The sequence below is a fragment of the Mus caroli genome, chromosome 15 (assembly GCF_900094665.2).
Source record: "Mus caroli chromosome 15, CAROLI_EIJ_v1.1, whole genome shotgun sequence".
Taxonomy (NCBI): Eukaryota; Metazoa; Chordata; class Mammalia; order Rodentia; family Muridae; genus Mus; species Mus caroli.
Genome location: NC_034584.1, coordinates 19,079,380 through 19,101,654, shown reverse-complemented (window position 1 = coordinate 19,101,654; position 22,275 = coordinate 19,079,380). Strand labels below are relative to the sequence as shown.

Genomic DNA, 22,275 nt, shown 5'->3' with positions numbered 1-22,275 from the left:
TATAGTTAGTTACAATAAGCTAAAACTTGAACCAATTGCTTCAACCACCTGGTCAAACTTCCTTCTCCTGTGAATGATCTTTTATGTTTGCTATATCTTTTTTTTTTTTTTTTTTTTTTTTGGTTTTTTCGAGACAGGGTTTCTCTGTATAGCCCTGGCTGTCCTGGAACTCACTTTGTAGACCAGCTTTTGTGGGCCTTATAAGCTGCCCTGAGTAACAGAGTTGCAGTCTCAGATCCTGAGTCTGAACTACATTACTGATTGATCAACCCGGAGTGGGTGTGTTTCGTAAACAATCCCTGTTTGACTGAGATTGGTGTCTCAGTGGTTTCCAGGGTCATTCCTGGACCCTAAAACACTACACTCAGAACAGTTATTTTCTATGCATCCATGTATTATACTATTTTTCCTCAGGAAGGCATATAGTGACATGGGAGATGTGTACTTTTTGTAAAAGTAACTTTTATTTGCTGGATGCAATTGTCATTTTGGAGCCTTACTGCTGAACAAGCTCACACTTTCTAGTTTTTTTGGTTTTTTTGTTTTTCTAAACTCTGGCTGGCCTGTACAATTCATCTGTTCTGGCCCAAACCTCCTTTTCAAGCTTACTGATTCCATCTAACTTCTCTCACTTTCTCAATGAATTGCTCTGCTTAGCCTCAAACTAACCACAGAAACCTGTTTTAATCTCTGGCTCCTTCTCGTTTTCTGGCTCATTCTGTCTTCACCTATGACTAGCTTGTTCTCCCTGTAACCTGTCTTTATAAAACCATTCCTGTAAAAACTGCCTCAGATCTCCATGAAATGAACTGCCATGAATTCTATTCCACTTCACAGCTTCTCAACTCACTGACACAAATGAACTGATTAGAAGTCAGAGAGCTGCTTGCCTTTCTCTCCTGAGTGCTGGATTAAAGGTGTGTCCTACCATGCCTGGACCTAAGCTTTTTCTTCATCTGATACTTGCTCTATACCAAGCTGGCCTAGATTTATTTGTCTCTTTCTCCTGCCATTAAAGGCTTGCCTGTATTCCAACTGGATCACACAGATCTAGAAGATCTTTAGATGTGGTCCCTTATAAGAATGTTATTGTATTAAAATTCTTCTAAACTTTTTTACATCAGAAGCCATATTTCTTATTCTTCCATATTTCCATCATTAACTTCTATTTACCACATGCATTTTCATGCTTTGTAGAACTGCTTACTATAGAAGATAAGTACTCAAATGAACACATTATTGATATGTGAGAGATAAATTACATATTACAGCAATATGCGAAAAAATTGTAGTTAGATCTGACTTGAATTGTAAATATTTCACTGGCTGTATTATTTATTGTCATTATTTTCAGCCAATAATTGACATATATTACTGTAAGATACCTCTATTTGGACTAATATCCATTTCCAGTATACCATGTGTGTTATTTTGAGATTGGGTTACCTCACTCAGGATGATATTTTCTAGTTCTATCCATTTGCCTAAGAATTTCATGAATTCATCTTTTGTATTAGCTGAGTAGTACTCCATTGTGTAAATATATCACATTTTCTGTATCCATTCCATTGTTGAAGGACATCTGGGTTCTTTCCAGCTCCTGGCTATTATAAAAAGTCTGCTATGAGCATAGTGGAGCATGTGTCCTTATTACATGGTGGAGTATCTTCTGGTTATATGCCTAAGAGAGTTATAGCTGGGATACAATTCACAGACCACATGAAGCTCAAGTGTGGGTGGAAGACCAAAGTGTGAGTGCTTCGGTCCTTCTTAGAAGGAGAACAAAATACTCACAGAAGCAAATATGAAGATAAACTGTTGAGCAGAGACTGAAGGAAATACCACCCAGAGACTGTCCCACCTAGGAATTCATCCCATATACAGTTACCAAACCCAGACATTATTGTGGATACAAAGAAGTGCATTCTGAAAGGAGCCTTATAAGGCTGTCCCCTGAGAGGCCCTGCCAGAGCCTTACAAATACAGAGGCAAATGTTCGCAGCCAACCATTGGACTGAGCATGGGGTCCCCAATAGAGGAGTTAGAGAAAGGACTGAAGAAGTTGAAGGGGATTGCAACCTCAAAGGAAGAACAAAAATATCAACTCACCAGACCCCCCCCCCCGAGCTCCCAGGGACTAAGCCATCAACCAAGAAGTACACATGGCTCTAGTTGCATATGTAGTAGAAGATAGTCTTGTCAGGCATCAATGGGAGGAGAAGTCCTTGATCCTATGAAGGCTCCATAGATGCCCTAGTGTAGGAAACAACCTCACTGAAGCAGGGGGAGGGAGGATATGATAGGGTTTTTCTGAGTGGGGGGTGGGCAGGATAGGGGGATAACATTTGAAATGTAAATAAAGAAAATATCCAATAAAAATAAAAATAAAAAAAAAAAATAGCCGGACAATGGTGGCCGGGCAGTGGTGGCGCATGCCTTTAATCCCAGCAGTTGGGAGGCAGAGGCAGGTGGATTTCTGAGTTCAAGTCCAGCCTGGTCTACAGAGTGATTTCCGGGACAGCCAGGGCTGTACAAAGAAACCCTGTCTCAAAAAACCAAAATAAATAATATAAAATAAAGTAAAATAAAAATAAAAAATAAAAAATAAGTAAAATAAAATGAGAACCAGAGGATCAGAAAGACAATGGTGGAACTGTGTCTTCTACTAACGTCAGAAACTACAACCACAAAGTCTAACCAGTATTACTGCCAAGCATGAACTGGAAAAGTACAATAATAATGAACATTCCAAAGTGTTTGGAAAAAGCCAATGAGGCATCAACATGATACAAAGAACTACTACATCCAGAATACTCACAGTCAAGAACTACTCTTATCCATGGCAGGGCATATCAATTGGTTACCTACACATAGAATGTTCAGCTCTGAAAGACATAGTAATATTATATAGACTGAGCAAGCTATATTTAGAAATGCATATATATATATACATATATATATATATATATATATATATATATATATATATGTGTGTGTGTGTGTGTGTGTGTGTGTTGTGTGTATGTATTATATATAGATGTGTGTGATATTAAAAGTATTAAGATAATATACATAAAAACATAAAAACTAAATGAAAATATATCATGAATTCGATAAAAAGCAAGGAGAGGAAGATGGGAGGTTTTAATGGACATAAGAGAAAGACAAGATGATATTTATATTATCTTATTTTAATTAAACTTATTTACTTATTCCCTTCACAACCCAATATCAGCCTTTCCTCTCCTCCCAGTACACCATCATACAAGTCTTCCACCAATCCCCTCTTCTAAAAAAAGAAGGAGAAGACCCACTCTGGGTATTGATCCCCAAACCTAACACATCAAGGGATATCCTCTTCCACCAAGGCCCGACAAGGCTGTCTATTTAGGGGCCTGGAATCCATAGGCCAAAAGGCAGGAAACAAACTCAGGTACAGCCACTACTCCAGGGTTTTTTTGGGAGCTCACATGAAGACCAAGCTGCTCATCTGTTACATATATGCAGTGGGATTGGGTCCAGCCTATGCTTGCTCTTTGTTGGCGATTCAGTCTCTGGGAGCTCCCAAGGGACCAGGATAGTTGTCTCTGTCTTCTTGTGGAGTTCCTGTGCTCTTTGGGTTCCTAAAACTTTCTTCCAACTCTTTTGTTAGACTTCTTGATCTCCATCTAACTTTTGGATGTGAGTCTCTGCAGCACTTTCCATTGGCTGATGGATGAGACCTCTCAGAGGATAGTTATGCTAGGTTCATCTGTACAAGGAAAACAGAGCATCATTAATAGTGTCAGAGATTGGTTCTTGCTTGTGAGATGGGTCTCAATTTGGGGCTATCATTGGTTGGCCACTCTCAGTCTCTGCTCTGTCTTTGTCTCTGCATATCTTCTAGGCAGGACACAAGAACTATAAGCCTCTGTAACTCCTTTCATGGGTGTTTTGTTCCCAATTCTAAGAAGGGGCACAGTGTCCACACTTTGGTCTTCATTCTTCTTGAGTTTCATGCATTTAGCAAATTCTATCTTATATCTTGGGTATCCTAAGTTTTGGGCTAATATCCACTTATCAGTGAATACATATTGTGTGAGTTCCTTTGTGATTGTGTTACTTCACTCAAGATGATGCCCTCCAGGTCCATCCATTTGGCTAGGAATTTCAAGATTTTGCTGAAAGGACCCAGATATAGCTGTCTCTTGTGAGACTATGCCGGGGCCTAGCAAACACAGAAGTGGATGCTCACAGTCAGCTATTGGATGGATCACAGGGCTCCCAATCGAGAAGCTAGAGAAAGTACCCAAGGAGCTAAAGGGATCTGCAACCCTATAGTTGGAACAACATGATGAACTAACCAGTACCCCGGAGCTCTTGTCTCTAGCTGCATATGTATCGAAAGATGGCCTAGTCGGCCATCACTGGAAAGAGAGGCCCACTGGACTTGCAAACTTTATATGCCCCAATACAGGGGAATGCCAGGGCCAAAAGAATGGGAATGGGTGGGTAGGGAAGTGGGGGGGGGTATGGGGGACTTTTGGGATAGCATTGGAAATGTAATTGAGGAAAATACGTAATAAAAAATAAATAAATAAAATAATAATAAAAAAAAAGAACTATAAGCCATTCCAAGCGTTGTAGGTGGGATGGATTCCTGCATGGCTACAGGAAGTGGCTACTCCCCACTGTTACAAGTCCCAGCTAGAGTTGTTCCCTTAAGCCCTCTGAAGCCTCTCCTCTTCCTAGGTCTCTGGCACATCCCAGAGATTGGCATCCCCCAGCCAATATTCCTTCTGTACCCTGCTCTTCCTACATATAATCTCAACCCTGTTCACCTCTGCACTCCCCACCCCATCTCCACTTCCAACTAGTTCTCTCCTTCCATAGATCTCCAGCATCTATTTTGATTCCCCTTCTGAGAAATATTCAAACACCACCCCACTGCCTTGGACCCTTCTTTTTATTTGGCTTCTTTGGGTCTTTTCATTATAGTATGGTTGGCCTGTACTTTTTGGCTAATATCCACTTGTCAGTGAGTACATACCATGCATGTCTTTTTGGGTCTGAGTTACCTCACTCAGAATTATATTTTCTAGTTCCATTCATTTGGCTATAAAATTCATGATCCCCTTGTTTTAAATGGCTGAATAATATTCCATTTTGTAAATGAACCACATTATTCAGTTGGGGGCTATCTAGGTTGTTTCCAGTTTCTGGCTATTATGAATAAAGCTGCTATGATGTAGTAGTTAACCAAGTGTCCTTGTGAGATGGTGGAGCATCTTGTGGGTATATGCCCAGGAGATGTATAGCAGGGGCTTAATGTAGAACTATTTCTAATCTTTTGCAAAACTTCCGAATTGACTTCTACAGTGGTTGTGCAAGTTTGCAAAAGAAAAAGAAAACGTCATAATTAATATTTCAAATATGACTTTCATTTCATCACAATTGCTGTCTATAAATTTATAAATCTGAAAAAAGTACACATTTAAGCCTATGTCAATTTAAAATTATCTTGATAAAATTTCTAAAATGAAACAAATGCAATACAAAACCTTATCAAAATACATTTTTATCCCATCTAGTTTTTATTTTTGTTTATTTTATTTTATTGATTATTGTATTTATTTAAATTTTAAATATTACCTCCCTTCCTGGTTTCTGCTCGACTAAACTCCTATCCCATCTCTCTTCACTTCTGCTTCTAGGAAGGAGCTCCCCCACCCACCTACCCACTCCAGTATCACCACCCTCGCATTCCCCTACTCTCTGGCCTTAAAGCTCCACAGAAACAAGGGTCTCTCTTACTATTGATGCCAGCTAAGGCCATCATCTGCTACAGATGCAGCTGGAACCATGGGTTCCTCCATGTGTACTCTTTGGTTGGTGGTTTAGTCCCTGGAAGCTCTGAGAGGGTGGGGGGTGGGGTTCTGGTTGGTTGATACTTTTGTTCATCCTATTGGTTGTAAACCCCTTCAGCTCCTTCAGTCCTTCCCCTGACTCCTCCATTGGGATCACCTTGCTCAGTCTGATGGTTGGCTGCAAGCATCTTCATCTGTATTAGTCAGGCTCTGGCAGAGCCTCACAGGGGACAGCTATACCAGGTCCTGTCAGCAAGCACTTCTTGGCATTAGCAATAGCATCTGGGTTTGTTGGTTGCATATGTAATGGATCCCTAGATGGGGTAATCTCTGGATGGCCTTTTCTTCAGTCTCTGTTCTACTTTTTGTTCCTTTAAACAGGAGCAATTCTGGATTAATGTTTTTGAGATGTGTAGGTGGTTTCATGGATACAATCCCTAAATGATCTTTCTCCTCTTTATTGTTTATTTCAGCTAATGCCATCCCCATTGGGACTTGGGAACCACTTGTATCCCTTGCATCTGGGACTTTCTAGTAGCTACCGTCAGTTCCCCATTCTTCACTGCTACATATTTCTGTTCAATTTCATGACTTTTGGGGTAATATCCACTTATCAGTGAGTACATACCATGTGTGTATTTTTGTTACTGGGTTGCCTTACTCGGGATGATATTTTCTAGTTCCATCCATTTGCCTTTGAATTTCATGTAGTAACTATTTTTAATAGCTAAGTAGTACTCCACTGTGTAGTCTGGCAGTTCCTAAGAAAACTGGAAATAGTTCTGAGGACCCAGTTATTCCACTCCTGGGCATATACCAAAAAGATGCTCCAACATATAACAAGGACACATGCTCCACTATGTTCATAGCAGCCTTATTTATAATAACCAGAAGCTGGAAACAACCCAGTTATTCCTCAACAGAGGAATGGTTACAGAAAATGTGATTCATCTCCCATTAATTTTCAAAATACCTTAAGAGTTCTTAATTGGTCTCTCCAGAATTGTAGCTTCTATGGATAAATTTTTTTCCAATCTTACCTTATATCTTAAATAATTAATAGAATTTCCTGTTTGTATTTTTTCAGGAATAATTTTTAAACTCTAATAAGGCCAAATTCTCTTTGCTTTATTAAACATTCTCTTTAAGGTGTCTCCATTTGAATCAGCCAGGAAAATATCATACATATAAGGATAAATTATGATTCATCAATTGGATATCTACCTTTTGAAGAGGCCAGTCTGTGGGTCATTATTTGTAGCCTCCCACAAGCCTGAAGCAGGCTGAGCCAGAACTTGACCTTGCTGCCACTAAGGAGATTATCTAGGGTGGAGCCGTCCTCCCTAGATCACTCTATTGTTGAGCCAATGTTGCTGTTCCTCTTCAAGATACTGCTACCTGCTGAGAGGCCCCCCCGGAGCTATTCTGGAGTCTACTTCCTACATGTGGTCACCTGCAGCTGGGCTCCAAGGATGATTTGGCGGGAATGGGCTTCCCCCTCTCATTTATAAAGCATGTCCTCCATTAAAAATTTGAACCTTGATCAGAACACTGTCTTGGTTCCATCTTTCTCTTGTTGCCTAGTTTCCCTCTCTTTCAGCGCAGGCCTGCCATTCAGGTGTACCCATCCTTGTGAGCCGCTGGATGGCTCGCAACAATTATTTTAAAGAGATTATAGTTATATCAGCTCCATTGTCTACCCTTCCTTCAATTTCAATATTATTTACAAGCAGTATTATTTACAACCTAAATATTATTTATTTCTTACCTCTGATTAGTTATAGACGTTTTCCAAAATATTCATTTCTTGGCCCATTCTGTTTTTGTTGTTGTTTCTGATTATTGGTTTGTTTCACCTATAGAATATGCTCTGACCTTGATATCTGTTTTTTTTTAAGTCAAATAAATTATTAGCACATACAATCCTCCAGAAAAATACTGCTTTGTGGTCTGCTGCAAGGCAGTGCTTCAGTGTGCACTTCTAAACCCCAGCTCATGTACAGACCTCATTTTCATGCTGCAGAATATGGTATTCGGTCAGGTGGGTGGGGCAGCCCTGCTACTCATTTTCAACACTGAAGCTCAAGTGATTCATTTCATGGTTTGCACTTTAATAAAACTCAAGCAGGTGGTACGCTGTCAGTTCTCTAAATGTCCCCTCTACCCACAGGAGCAGTGCCTAAGGAACCTTTGGTCCCCACTTCCCTGGTCAGCGGCCGAGGAAGGGCAGGCCAGGCAGGCATGAAGCAAACAGTCTTTATTGGATTCACACCAGGAGTCCATTGGTCTTGAGGACCTCTGTGAACTTGCAGATTTTCTTCTCCACATTCTTTTCTGCCTGTTTCCGTGACCTCAAGATCTGCTTCTACTTCAGATAGTGCACCTTAGCCTTTTCCTTCCGTTTCTCCTCCAGAGTGGCTGTCACTGCCTGGTACTTCCACCCGACCTCATGAGCCAGACGCCCCAGGTAAGCAAACTTTCTGGTAGGCTTCAGCCGAACATCCTTGAGGGCAGCAGGGACCACCATCTGCTTTTTCTTGTCATAGGGTGGAGGGATCCCATCCAACACCTTGAGGCGTTCCAGGGCAGCCTGACCTCTCTTGGTCTCGTGGGGCAGCATGCCTTGCACAGTGCGCCAGAAAATAGGGCTGGGGGCTCTGAAATGGTAGGGGCATCGGGAGGTGTTGGTATTCATCTGCTTCCGGAGAAAGACCAGATACTTTAACTTGTTTCTGTAGAAGTTTCCAGAAATATTGATACCTTCACAGCGTATGACCACCACTTTCCCGCCCAGAAGTACCTGCATGGCCACAATGGCCGCCAGGCGACCAAGAAGATGGCCTCGGCCATCCAATACCAGAACCTGCCCCTCCGCCATCTTTGGCAGCCTCCTGGGAAAGATATCTGTGTTTTTAATGCCCTTTTTCACAATTGGTTTTAATATTAACTTAGAAGTGCTTTCTAGCTCATTCAACAAAAGCAGGAAAAGTATACTGATAAAAAAAAGAAATAAAATTAACATTGATCAGATAATTATAAAAAGTTTTATAACTAATAAATAATTATAAAAATTAAACATAATACAAATTTATCACTAATTAATTAACTTTTATCCAAATATCAGCAAAAATGGATCACAGAATTAAAATAATAATTTAAATAAACAAACAACATAGAAACAATTGTAGAAATACAATGAAATATGTACCTTAATTTAGTTTCCTTAGAATGCTAGAGCAAACTACTTTGAATGTGTTATGCAAGTTGGAATGGGTAAAATGGAATCACACAGACCCGTTTCTTCCATTTATGGGAAGGGTCTCGGCATTATAAGACCCCCACATCTACTGAAGTCTGAGATCTGGGCATTATAGGACTTCACATCTACTGAGGTCCTGTTTCCTAGGTAAAAGATAATGTCTTACTGTGCTCTGATGGTGGACATTGGAGAACTTGTTTCTATTATATAAAGTTAGATTCCATTCATGATAGCTCTCACCCTTACGATCTTATTTCCTTTCTATATATATTTTTGAAAATAGAATCTGCTCTCATACATTACATCTCAATCACTGTTTCCCCTCCCGAATCCTCACCAGTACCTGCCCTGTCCCCCAGATCCATTTGCCTTCTGTTTCCTCTTCAGAACAAGAGTAGGCCTCCAAGAGATAATAGCCAAATGAGAGAAATCAAGGTACAATAAGACAAGGCAAAAACCCTCATGACAAGACTGGACAAGGCAACCCACGGGAGGAAGAGAATCCCCAGAACTGGCAGAAGAGTTAAATGCAGGCTCACTCCCACTCTGATGAGTCCAGAACCTCAAAACAAAGTAAGCAGCTACAACATAAATACAGAAGATCTTGTGGAGACCCTTCTAAGCCTGTTGCCTGCTGCTTCAGTCTCTATACGCTGATAAGAGCATGTATGTTGCTTAGTGAATTCAGTGTGGCACCTTTTCCTGGTAGTCTCCCTCGATTTTGACTCCTACAATCTTTTCTCTCCCTCTTCTTCATATTTACCCAGTCTCCAAGGGGAGAGACAGGATAGACTTCCAGTTTAGACTCTCTCAGCAAAATTTTTGTCTGTGGTTCTTTGTGCCCCCCTCCCATCTGGTGCCAGAGGAAACTCTCTGACAAGGCTTGAACAAGGCATTGATCTATCAGTAGAGCAGAATATCATTAGGAAGCATTTCATTGATTTTGTCTGTTTGGTTTTCTGTTTTTGGTTTTTGTTTTGTTTTGTTTGAAAGTAGTATTTGATTCTACCCTAGGTCTCTTTACGAATGGGTTCCTGGTTCCTGGCCATCCAGGCAATGTAAGGAGTGCGCGCCCTCTAGTGGAGGGGACATGAAGTTAAAACAGACTTTGTTGCTCACTCATATATATTATGCCTTACCACTGTTCCACCACATCTTAGAGGCAGGATAAGTTGTAGATCAGGAAGTTTGTGACTGAATTGGTGTCTAGGTTTCTTTTGTAAATATATAATATAATATAATATAATATAATATAATATAATATAATATAATATAATATAATATAATACAATATAATATAATATAATATATACAGATACACAATTGGAAGCCAGACCTTGCTATAAAAGATGGCCAGCTTAGACCCCATATCCTATATTACAAGGATTCCTCCATGAAGGATACCCTTGTAGATACCAGGAAGTTTCCGCTGCGCTCAGGTCCCACACCATGTCCCGTTGTTCTCCAATGCCAGCTGACTCTCCTGCACTCTCTTGCTCAAACTGGCCAGATCCTTCCCACTCCTACCTGCTCCTAGTCCATCTACAAAATTTATCCTATTTTACCATTGCAGGAAGCTTCATGTGAACCCTATCTAGAGCTCTCCTCTTTACCTAATCTCTGTATTTTTTCAGCTATTAAAAACACAGATTCATCTATCATCTATCAATCATTTATTTCTCATCTATTTCACAAATATTAGTTTACCTCCCAGGCGCCATCCAAGAAGCTTCCCTGTGCAGTGAACAGTGGCTAACAGGGAAACTCGCAACTGGCCACAGTTGAGATAAAATCATCTATGAAGTACTTAGTCATAAATGGGTCACTTTCATCACACATCTTACTCATAAGGTTCAGAAAACATTGCAGAATAGGGGCTGAAAAGATTGTGAAAGACAGAGGTCTGTGATAACTAGGATTAAGGAAATGACATGACCATAAGCTCTTTAATTCGCAGCTGTATGGGTACCTGCACAAGACTTTAAGGAGATCAAAGCAATCATCCGTCCAGTTTGTAGTTTAGAGGGAACACCTAGGGTTTTATCCACAAAAGAGAGTTACGATAGTTGATAGCTGCAGGGTATAATAATAGTCATATTATTCCCGATGGGTCCATGATGTTCATTGGATGGTCCCACCAAATGTGCACATGTGCAGAAGTAATTGGATTAAACGTGGTGTTACTTTGGCAAAGAGGTGATGAAGTTGAGAGTGGAAGCTGGGTCAATCAGTGGGCCAAGTGGGAGGTAAATATGATCATTGCATGCACTCCTGAAATTATCAAAGAATTAATACATATATTATCTGTGAAATGAAGGACCTTTGTATGGTTAGGACATAGATATACAGAGTTCCTCATAATATATTTTTAATATCCAAAAATACCTTACTTGGTGTTGTCAAAATGACAGTAAGTGAAGAAATGCAATTCTGTAAAGTTCTGCAAGGTGTAGCAGTGTTCTGTGACAACAAATTGTCTTTTTTTTTTTTCCTGTATGAACAATAAGATATATTACTAAGTAGGAAGAAATTCCAGGGAACAGTGCCAAATCGTTTGTATTCCATTCTGTGCCTTCATAAAATGTAACGTTGTTCTTTGATTAGGAGTGTGAAATAGACTCAGGTGAGAGCTCACACGCATTCTTGATCAAACTATTTTAAGACTGTTCAAATGAACTTCATTTCTATTGAAGTCATATATTGTTTCTACAATGTTTTACTCTTTCCTGGAGAAATTAAATAATGAACTGTTTGTTTTGAAATAATAACTTTGGTCACATAAGGCGATATTTATAAACTAAGTTCCAAATAGAGTGGAAATGTGTGATGGGTACATGGGATTTATAATGCAATTCTGTATGTTTTAGTCTAATCATCTTCACTTTGTAAACTCAAGGAATTGAAGAAAATTCAACGAGTATGTTGTAATAATGTTTTATTCTATAGTAGTAGTCACTTCTCGGGATGATGAAAGAAAAGAATTAAATGAGCTCAGTGGAATCTCCCTTTGTCATTGTATTGTATGTGGTAACAGAGTATGCTTAGTGGGTGTAAACATTTTGCAAGGCCTTTGTTACTTAGGTAGGCTCTAGGCTACAATTTCCTCATATCAGCAACTGGAAAGATTAAGAGACTTGTATAGAAGTTATGAGTTAAACTCTTCAGTATCAAGGAATATTGTCTATTTTACTAAGGAAAATGTTTTTATTTTCCAGTTGGTAATAAATATGAAAGAGAGAAAGGGGATACATTGCTTCTATTTAAATGAGCTTTACATTGTCATATTAACAGACAAATATTATCATCTACATAATTCTAGACTTCAAGCTCTGAAGCACAGACTCAAACCTTCCAATCTATTAATTCAGAGATAAATTGCTTCTATTAATTTTGTTCAAGATCCATCCTTTTATTCAAGGTCAATGATTGAGAAACAATAGAACTTGGGCTTTACACTGGCATTTTAAAGCTACATGATGTAGTGAATAACTTTCTCATCCATAACTTCACGTGTGGTATCACACTGGCGTTCGGACACACTTGGCTATTTTCAGCCTCTCCAGTTGGAAGGAAAGCCTTGGGCAGAGGTGCTCAAGAGGCAAAGTGGAGAACGTATGTCTTTACTTCCCTCGGAAACCATATGCTGAGGAGAATTCTACCAAGCTGAGAAGACTATTTTAAAAAGATGTATCAAATGCTTCCGTCTTTTAAATTAGAAGATGTAGTTAAAAAGGAATTTTTAAAACTGTGCTATTTTTAGACTACTTGACATCTATTAATGGTGCATCCAAAATTGTGAAATTTATGTTCAGTTGGAAAGAGAAAAAAATTCACTCAGATGCTGTTCCATGGTTATTTATTCATGTTATCATAAAAACAGTCTTCCAGGTTACCTTCTCCATATAGAGAATGATGTAGGCAATATCAGGCTTATTTTGAAAATTACAATAATTGATTTAGCCTTTAAAATATAATATTGAAATATTCTAAGTCAACTGTAAAGGTCTTCCCTCCTCCCTTGGGAGAGCATGAACACATGTTTTAATTTAATCTGAGGTGTAATATCAATGGTTTGTGAAGTTGATCCACTAAGGCCTTTGAAATGGAAAGTAAAGGCATCCTTGTAGGAATGAAAGGAAGACATGTTCTAGAAGACTTGAGTATTACATTTCGCAATTGCAAAAATCAAACCCATCATGATTAGCATACTTGGTGAGCTCCAGGCCAGTGAATGACCCTATAAACAAACTATATGACTCCAGTAAGACCTACATCCAAAGTTGAACTCTGACCTCTGTACACACACATGAACACATGTCTATGCATGCAAAAGAATGTCTATAATGTGATAAATGTAGTTGTCATAAGGCACAATTTAGTTTATGATTTTTTCAGTTAAAAATTGTGCTTCTTTGCAACACAGTCATTGTACAATCATTGTCAGTGAAGAAATAACTTATGTGAATAGTTGTGTTTTGAAAATTATCTTTGCATTTATCATCACTATACTAACAATAATACACTCTTAAATTATCTGTTCTTCATGATGGGTAATGTTTATTATTTATGATATTTAACAAATATCTTGAGTTTTTATTCATAATATTTTCCTTTTAGAAATAGTTAACATAATCTAAGAATTTTTGTATATATATGCATACTGTATTTTCCCTCCCATTGAGCTTAACCAGCTTATGACTCATTAAGAAAAATGCAGGTTTCTAAAAGTTAAGCCCAGCTGTGTCCATTCTCTGGGAGTGGACTAAGAGTAACATCAACTCAGTGAACAGGCTGCAGAAGGAATTCCATTCAATCATTTGAGGCTGGCTAGGTCCTCTCTTTACATCTCATGTGGTCTTTATTTATTTGTCTGCTTTCTCTACTCCATGTGGAATACTCGACTTTTGGATATTGTTCATTCCTCTTTCTCTTCATTCTGCAGTTCTCTTTGCCATCTGTGTTAATACCCTGTCCCACAAACCTCAATGTCACGGATTAAACACAGCTTTCCAATTTTCCTGAGGTGCTTCCTATCTACAGTTCTTTCTCACTCTCCAGGAGGACCTGGAAAATCCCTTTTGATTTTCATTTGACATTACTATACATATGTGTATATGTATGTGTATATGTTTATGTATATGTAATATGTATATGTGTGTGTGTGTGTGTATTCTTGAAAGATGTTCTGATAATATTGATGGTAAACATGTCACCAGGATGTATTTTTTAACATCGTTTTTTGCTCACAATGTGACAGTTTATACAATATGAGTGCTAATTATGATAAATTCTGTTTTCTCTTTAATTAGAATTACATGATTGCTCATGTCTCCTCCCTTCCCTCTAAAAACTTCAATTTCCCCGTTGCTCTCAATTAATTTCATTGCCTTTTTAATTGTTGCTACATATATGCATATACCATATATGATATTATAACATATAAGGGATATATTATATATAAAATAGATGTTAATATATAATAGATGTTATATATAATTTATAAAACAGCCTTCTCAGCTTATATGTTATTTGCTAATTAATATGTATTCAGATACATGAATTTCTCTTGGAAATTCTTTTCATTTCATTTAACACCTTAAAATTTAAATTGATTAATTAGAACTAGAACTTGAATTTTTTTGTGTGTTTGTGCAGTCTGACTCTAAAGTCATACTTTCCTACTTGAGCCTTGTGATGTTGTGAGACTAAGAATGAGGAACCATTATCAAATACCATGTTTATGTGTATAATTTCTTCAAAGTTTGACTTTTTTTTATTGGATATTTTCTTTATTTACATTTCAAATGTTTTCCCCTTTCAAGGTCTCCCCTATAGAAAACCCCTATCCCTGCTCCCTCCCCCTGCCTCTATAAGGGTGTTCCCCCACCCACCCACTCCCATCTACCTGCTCTGGCATTCCCCTACACTGGGGCATCGAACACCCTCAGGCCCAAGGGACCCTCTTCCCACTGATGTGCAACAAGACCACCCTCTGTCACATATGTGGGCAGCGCCACTGAACGCTCCATGTATATTATTTGCTTAGTGGTCCGGTCTCTGGGAGCTCCAGGGGTTCTGGTCTGTTAACACTGTTGTTCCCTCAATGGAGCTGCAAACCCCCTCTGCTCCTTCAGTCCCTTGTCCAACTCCTCCATTGGGGACTTCTGAGCTCATTCCAATGATTGGCTGCAAGCTTCCTTCTCTGTCTTTGTCAGGCTCTGACAGACCTTCTCAGGAGACAGCCATATTAGGCTTCCATCAGCAAGCACTTTCCAGCATGCACAATAGCATCCAGGTTTAGTTGTATATGGGATGGAGCGCCAGATGGGGCAGTCTCTGGATGGCCTTTCTTTCAGTCTCTGTTCCACACTTTGTCTCCATATTTCTTTCTATGAGTATTTTGTTTGCCCTATTAAAAGCACTGAATCATCCACATTTTGGTCTTCCTTCTTTTTAGGCTTCATATGGTCTGTGAATTGCATCTTGGGTATTCCGAACTTTTGGGCTAATATCCAGTTATCAGTGAGTACATGCTGTTCGTTCCTTTTTTTTTTCTGAGTGAGTCACCTCACTCAGAATGATATTCTCAAGTTCCATGCACTTGCCTATGAATTTCATGAAGTCATGGTTTTTAATAGCTGAGTAGTAATTCCATTGTGTAAATGTTCCACATTTTCTGTATCCATTCCTCTGTTGAAAAACATCTGAGTTGTTTCCAGCTTCTGGCTATTATAAATGTGGCTGCTATGAACATAGTGGAGCATGTTTCCCTATACATGCTGGAGCATCAAAGTATGACTTTTAATGTCTTATTCTCATTATTATTACTGTAAATATTTTCTACTTTCCATTGTAATATATTTTTATTATGGGATGTTTACAAATACACTGCCTAATTTCCAAATATTTACTTTTGAATATTTAATTATGTAGCTTTATTTTTACATTTATCTTTTGTTACAATTACTTATTTCATTCCACTGTGGTCAATGGTCCTTACAATTTAAATCATTTGAAAATACTTTGATTGTTCTACATGGTGCAGCTTGTCATCAGTTTTTGGAAAGTTCCCTGGTGATTGGGGTAAAAATAAGGTGGTAGTAAGATGTATTGTCCTATTGTGCTTTTTGTTTGTTTGGTTTGGTTTTGTTACCCCTGTACCTGCACTCAAGACAGTGTTCCTCTCAGTAGCCTTGGTTGTCCTGGATCACTCTGTATGGATCAGGGTGGCCTTGAACTCACAAATCTTCCTGCCTTTTCCTCCTCTTATTGTGCCTTTTAAGCCTGTGTTTAGCCTGTATTCTCATTGTGACACTTGCTCCACCCTTGACCAACATAGCTCCATTTGTCTTGGAGTTTATCTACCTCTCCTTCAATTTTGTTAATTTCTTCTTGATTTTGAATCTAGTTAGCATTCCTTGGAATTTAGTATTCCAAGTAAACTGATATTTCAATAATTATAAGAAAAAAATAAGACACCATGACAGTCATTGGTTCTTTTGAAACACAAAACAGAAAAAGGTCCTAGGGCTAAGGAGGTAGCTTACTGGTTAAGCGTCTGCTACACAAATGTGAACATCAAAGGTAGGATCTCCAAAGGTAGGGTCTCCAAGATGCCTTTAAAGGTAGGGCCTGCCTACCTGCATCTCCAGTGCTCCAGGGAAAACCCCACTGAATAGCATAGAGGAGCAATTGAGAATTATTCCAAACATTATTGATGGACCTACGTCTGTACATGGATACATATGTACATTTACCTCGACATGCAAGCAAAAGTTCATAATACATCAAACCCCACAGATACAGAAACAAAAATATCAGAGGAGAAAATATTTTCCTGATGAACATTTTATGGAAAAATTATTAGATTCTTTTACCAGAGCTTGTATATGTTTTTGTGCAAGTATGTGTGTGTGTGTGTGTGTGTGTGTGTGTGTGTCTTTGTGCTCATTAGTTAAACATCTCTGTGTGTTCATTTGTGCATGAGAAGGTTCTAGAACAACTTCTAATATGTACTTCAAATGCTCTCCACCTTATTTTATAAAATAGGATCTCAAATAAAATACGACACTTAACCACTTGACTTGATAGGCTAGACAGTGAGTTTCAGGATTCAGCTTACTTCTCCCATGCCCTCACAGATATGTTTTTTAAAGAATCTTTATTAAAATTTTATAAGATTTTGCCCATAAATGAAAAGCAATTGAAAGTAAATGCCTTCTGAAACAGGAAGAAACATTCTTTTCCACAGAAGACAACTGAGAGGTTATCCATTTCCAGGGAAATCTCTGTTAGCATGCATGTGTAAACAACATTAAATTGACTCAGCAAGTTACACACACACACACACACACACACACACACACAGAGAGAGAAAGAGAGAGAGAGAGATCATAGAAATTATGACCTTGACAGTAAGCTAGGGGTACCTGGGGGAGTTTAAATAGGGAGAGAGCAGGACAGAAATGATGTAACTATAGTACTTGCATATAAGAATTTTTAATTAAATTTAAAAATATGAAGATGAGAAAAAATAAGTTGTGATGTCTCTGCCATGCTGAAGATCAAAATTTCATAAGTTCTCTGAATTCACAGAAGTAGTAGCCATTCTTCAGAATAATAGTTTTTGTTATTTTCTTCATTAATCATTCAAAAGAAATCTGTTATTCTCTGATTTATTCCCCTATCAAAAATAACTGTCTAACATATTCTACCATTCAATAGTTCACAGCTGTTTTGAAATAATAGAATGCATCTGAGTTTATATTTTCATCTTAGAATTTTATATTCAGAAGATTTGTTGTAAAGCTATTGCCTTTTGTCTTCATCATTATGAAGTGCTGGTGTTCTTCTTTGTTTATGAAATTTCTAATCTTTTGTTGAAGACAAGATTCATTTTTTGAAGTATGGTGGAAAATAAATGTTAAAATAATATAGTTTCTTTAAGATATTTGTTTTTAGATAGGGAGACTTGATTTGAATCTAAGCCATCATCTTCTCAGAACATATCTTAGTAGATTTGTTCTGTTCTTGAAGTTGAAATAGAAGTAAGAAGAGAACATGAAACCATGAAGTTAAGCACAGTTGATCTTAGTTCATGGTCTCTCAACTGTTCAAGAGTATGAGCACAGGAGTTCCAAAGCTGTTCAAACGCACTCTGAAGTACCTGACAAAGCCTGTTCTCATCCACAGATAATAACTTAGCCCAGTGTGCTGGATTCAGCATGGCTCTTTCTCTTGATTATTTAACAAGTGGTTTTTATTGGGTTTGATATAAGTTACCTGAAACTTGGTTTCTCTTTTCTGTGTTCAACTGAACTGAAAACCAGACACCAAATCAATCTGATGGGTGAGGTCTGTAAGAAACAGCTGCAAGATTTTTAGAGTAACTATATTACTATTATCTTTTTCTTGAAAATGGCTGACTCACTATGAAACTGTCTTGTAAATATATTTCTTTGTTTGTTTGTCTGTTTGTTTGTTTTTGGTGTGTTTTTTTTTTTTTTTTCGAGACAGGGAGACAGGGTTTCTCTGTATAGCCCTGGCTGTCCTGGAACTCACATTGTAGATCAGGCTAGCCTCAAACTGAGAAATCCGCCTGCCTCTGTAAATATATTTCTAGTTAAATGTCTGTGTACTGTCTATCAAAGCCCTCATTAGAATTCAATAGCTAGGTTCTGTCCATTAAACCATCAGTACTAAAATTCTGATTAATGCCTATGTGACAATTTATCTATTTTCAACACTCACGAATTTGCCTTACCATCCTTGTAGTTTATCTCCAAACTGACTACAGTGAAAGTTGTCTATTGAGCTAGATTAAACCAAAGAATTTCGGTTTGGATCACCTATCCATAGTAAAGCCCCCACTATGGTTTTATATTGGGAACACATATAGACATTAGCATTCAGGTCTTTGTTCTGAGTTATGTCTTCAACCCCGAATACTCTTCAACAAGATATGAGCACATGTGTGTTGGTAATTGATTTCACGGCCCTTTTCTTTTCGTGCCATATCACTGGCAATCACAATTTACCTCTCTCTATATGGAGCTTTACCTTAAGCCACAATTTCATCTTTAATCCCGTTGAAATTCATTCAGTATTTCAACAGATTCACTGAAGCATGCATTTCTGACATACGCTGTAGTGGTTTCCACAAAAAAAAAAAAAAAAAAAAAAAGTTTCTCAATCTCTGCCCACTAATAAATGCTGCTAAGAGACACACCTTAGGTAAAGAAAAATATTTTCAGTTAGTATTTCTTTTAGGTTTATAAACCCCCATTTGTATAGAATAGATCTATAAAATAAGTGGTACATTGATAGTTAATTGATGTTGTATTATGTCAAGTATAAACTTGATTTGGAAAATATTCATCAAGGCATCAGTGGTGTGTGAATCAGTAGCTATGTCTTACATTTAAAGTAAGCAAAGAATAAATATGGAAATAGCTCTCTGAACTCTATACAAGCTTTGCTTTTACATTTATTAAACTATAGGTTTAAAAAGTAACCTGTTGAAGGTTAAGTGAGTGACCAATTCACAGAGCATGATATTTAATTGCTATTTTTTTGATTCGAAGACTAGAAATAGAACCATGAAACCTGGTTTGTACTTAAAATAATTAAATAACTTTTGCCTTTCAGAGTCCATATCAAATGTAGGACTGAGATTGGCCTTATTAACAAATTTTACAGGAACATAAACTACTCCCAGACTCAAAAAGGACCAAATCTATCTTCACACTTAGATTAACATCAGAGAGTTAGAAGCAATATGCCATTATAATTAATATGTATTTAGAATTAGGTAACAGTTATAACCCCTCATTCCAAGACACTATGGAAAGATTTTAATACTCATTATAATAGGGTAGACATTAACTTTGACCGAGTTGAAAGGACACCCATAGTTTCATCCTGTTAAGCACTCATTTGTGAATAATGCAGTCAGTATATTTATATATTTAAAATATGAGTAAATTTTGCAAAATCTCAATCCAAAATTTGAATGGACTGTGAAAACCAGACTCTCCTGGCCCTCTCAGAGGAAAGCAGGACAACATCCAGTCTCATCGCACTGGACACGGAGTACTCTTTCCTCAGGTAAGGGATGTGTCCTTGTGAGCCTAATGAGACCATGCGTAGCCTTAGGCTGCTCCTTCAGCCTCTCTGTGCTTTTTGATTTAGCCACACACAGGAATGCACCCTGTTGTTTTGTTTAAAAACGAGAAAGCAGCATCTGGAAAGCTAAGATGTTATAAAAAGCTTGGATTCCACTTTATTCCCCAGGCTTAGAATACAAACCGAGAGTTATTCAAATTAAACTCAGTTTCCAAACCTCAAAACTGGAATATGACAGCACAAGGCAGTTTCAAACAGAGTCACAGTCCCAAAATTTGCACAAGGGTGGAATCAGAAAACATCATAGAACGTTTGGGGACATTATATTATAATAAATTTAAAGATTAAATGAAAAACATATATTCCTTCAAATAGTTTATACCTTATGTGTTTAAAAATTCCAATTTACCAGGAATACATAGACGAGGTAATTTCAAAGTGTAGTACCTTAATGTTCTATTTCCTTTTTACATAAAGCCTCCAGAATACGGGAACGATATATTCCTTAATTAAAAGTTTAAAAAGCCCCAAGAAATTATAAAGAAGATGACATTTTGGAAAATATTAAAATTATTAGTATTGTATATTACATATTTATGTTAACAGTAGCTTGAAGGTTTCGCAAAAATTTCTCATCCGAAGATCATCGTCTAGTGAAGTGTATGTATGTCTATTTGTTGAAGCTAATAGCATTGGTAATTTAGATGTGTGCAAATCTTCAGGTAGCAGAGTACTTTGCACTTGTGAAAACAGTGCCTGCTTTGCCCTCACAACAGCCCTGTGAGGTAGGCAGGAAAATTACTGTCACTTCTATTCTGCAGTTGGGGACCCTTGGGATCTGTTCAGGGGTTATCCGAGTGATTCCTTCATTTCTTTGGCCTGCTCCTATGTATTCACTTGTAAATACCACATGTGCAAGGACTAAGGAGTGTAACTGAGAAGGATGAAGGCAGCTAAAGAACAAGAGATGGTACAAAGTGATCAGACTAACTATGTGACCTACACATTAGAGAAGACTACCTAAGATACTTGAACCATGATGAGGTATAAACAAGTCAGAGGAAAAAAAAAAAAAAAGACAACCAGTTTAAGATACAAACGTACTAAAACGAAAGGGAATAAGAATGGAGAGAAAAGAAAGGTTTTCCAGGTTTTAAACAGGATGAGGTTTATATTTTAAATCGAAAGTTCCCTGACGTATCTGATGATCAGAGTCCTTTCATTCTATCCATTTTAAAAAGATGTCTCCAGTTAACATAAGGTATGATGGGTGGGACAGAGAACTTCGTCTCCATGCTGAGAACAGCGCATGTCCAGTGCACTGAAGTTGCATATGTCATAGTGCAGGCAGCAAACCCCCAGGCTCCATCAGCTTTGTGTGATGGAGAACAGAAGTGGGGAGGGCTGAGGAAAAACAGGATATTCAAGTCCACGTCAGAGTCGCCTGGAACGCAGGGGATACCTCGTGTAATTTCTGCAAAGGAACAGCATAGTGAGATCTGTTACAATAGCAGACTAGGGGTCTCGAAGTTCCACCCAGAAAACTATAAAGTAGGCTACGACCGCCTCTGTATGTTGCCATGTCCAGTGTAAGGATCTGACAGTGATTTTTAAACCTCCTTTGTTTAATTTTTGCTTTGGGAGAAAATAAGTCACAATATCATGAAATAAATATTCACTGTTGGGCTTTGTTCATATATTCTTAATTAAACAGTACCATAGACTTTATTGAGCATTTGAAAATATACACAAGGGACAATAACTTTTTAATCTGTTATTATTATTACTTTTAATATTTTACTTTCTTCCAATTAAATAACCCATTTTTTTTTTCTGATCATAAAAAGGGCACTTGTTTCTACAGGAGCTGTGTACAGCTTGCTCAGTTCCAAGTACTGTTTCGGCGTGACTTCCTTGTCCTATTGAGGTCATAGCTCCACTTGGTCAGGAAGCAAATTCTACATAGCTCCAAAAAAAAAAAAAAAAAAAAAAAAAAACCCCCTAAGTTGTTTTTTCAGATTCTATTTCTCCATAGAGTTCAGCTAA

The 22,275-nt window shown here is 37.9% G+C and overlaps 1 pseudogene across 1 annotated transcript; it reads right to left on the bottom strand.

Moving 5' to 3' along the window:
* Positions 1-8,088: 8,088 nt before the first annotated feature.
* On the bottom strand, positions 8,089-8,724 carry LOC110310960 (annotated as a pseudogene). The gene has a single exon (XR_002379878.2). The product of XR_002379878.2 is annotated as a 60S ribosomal protein L13a pseudogene (transcript).
* Between the last annotated feature and the right edge of the window lie 13,551 nt (positions 8,725-22,275).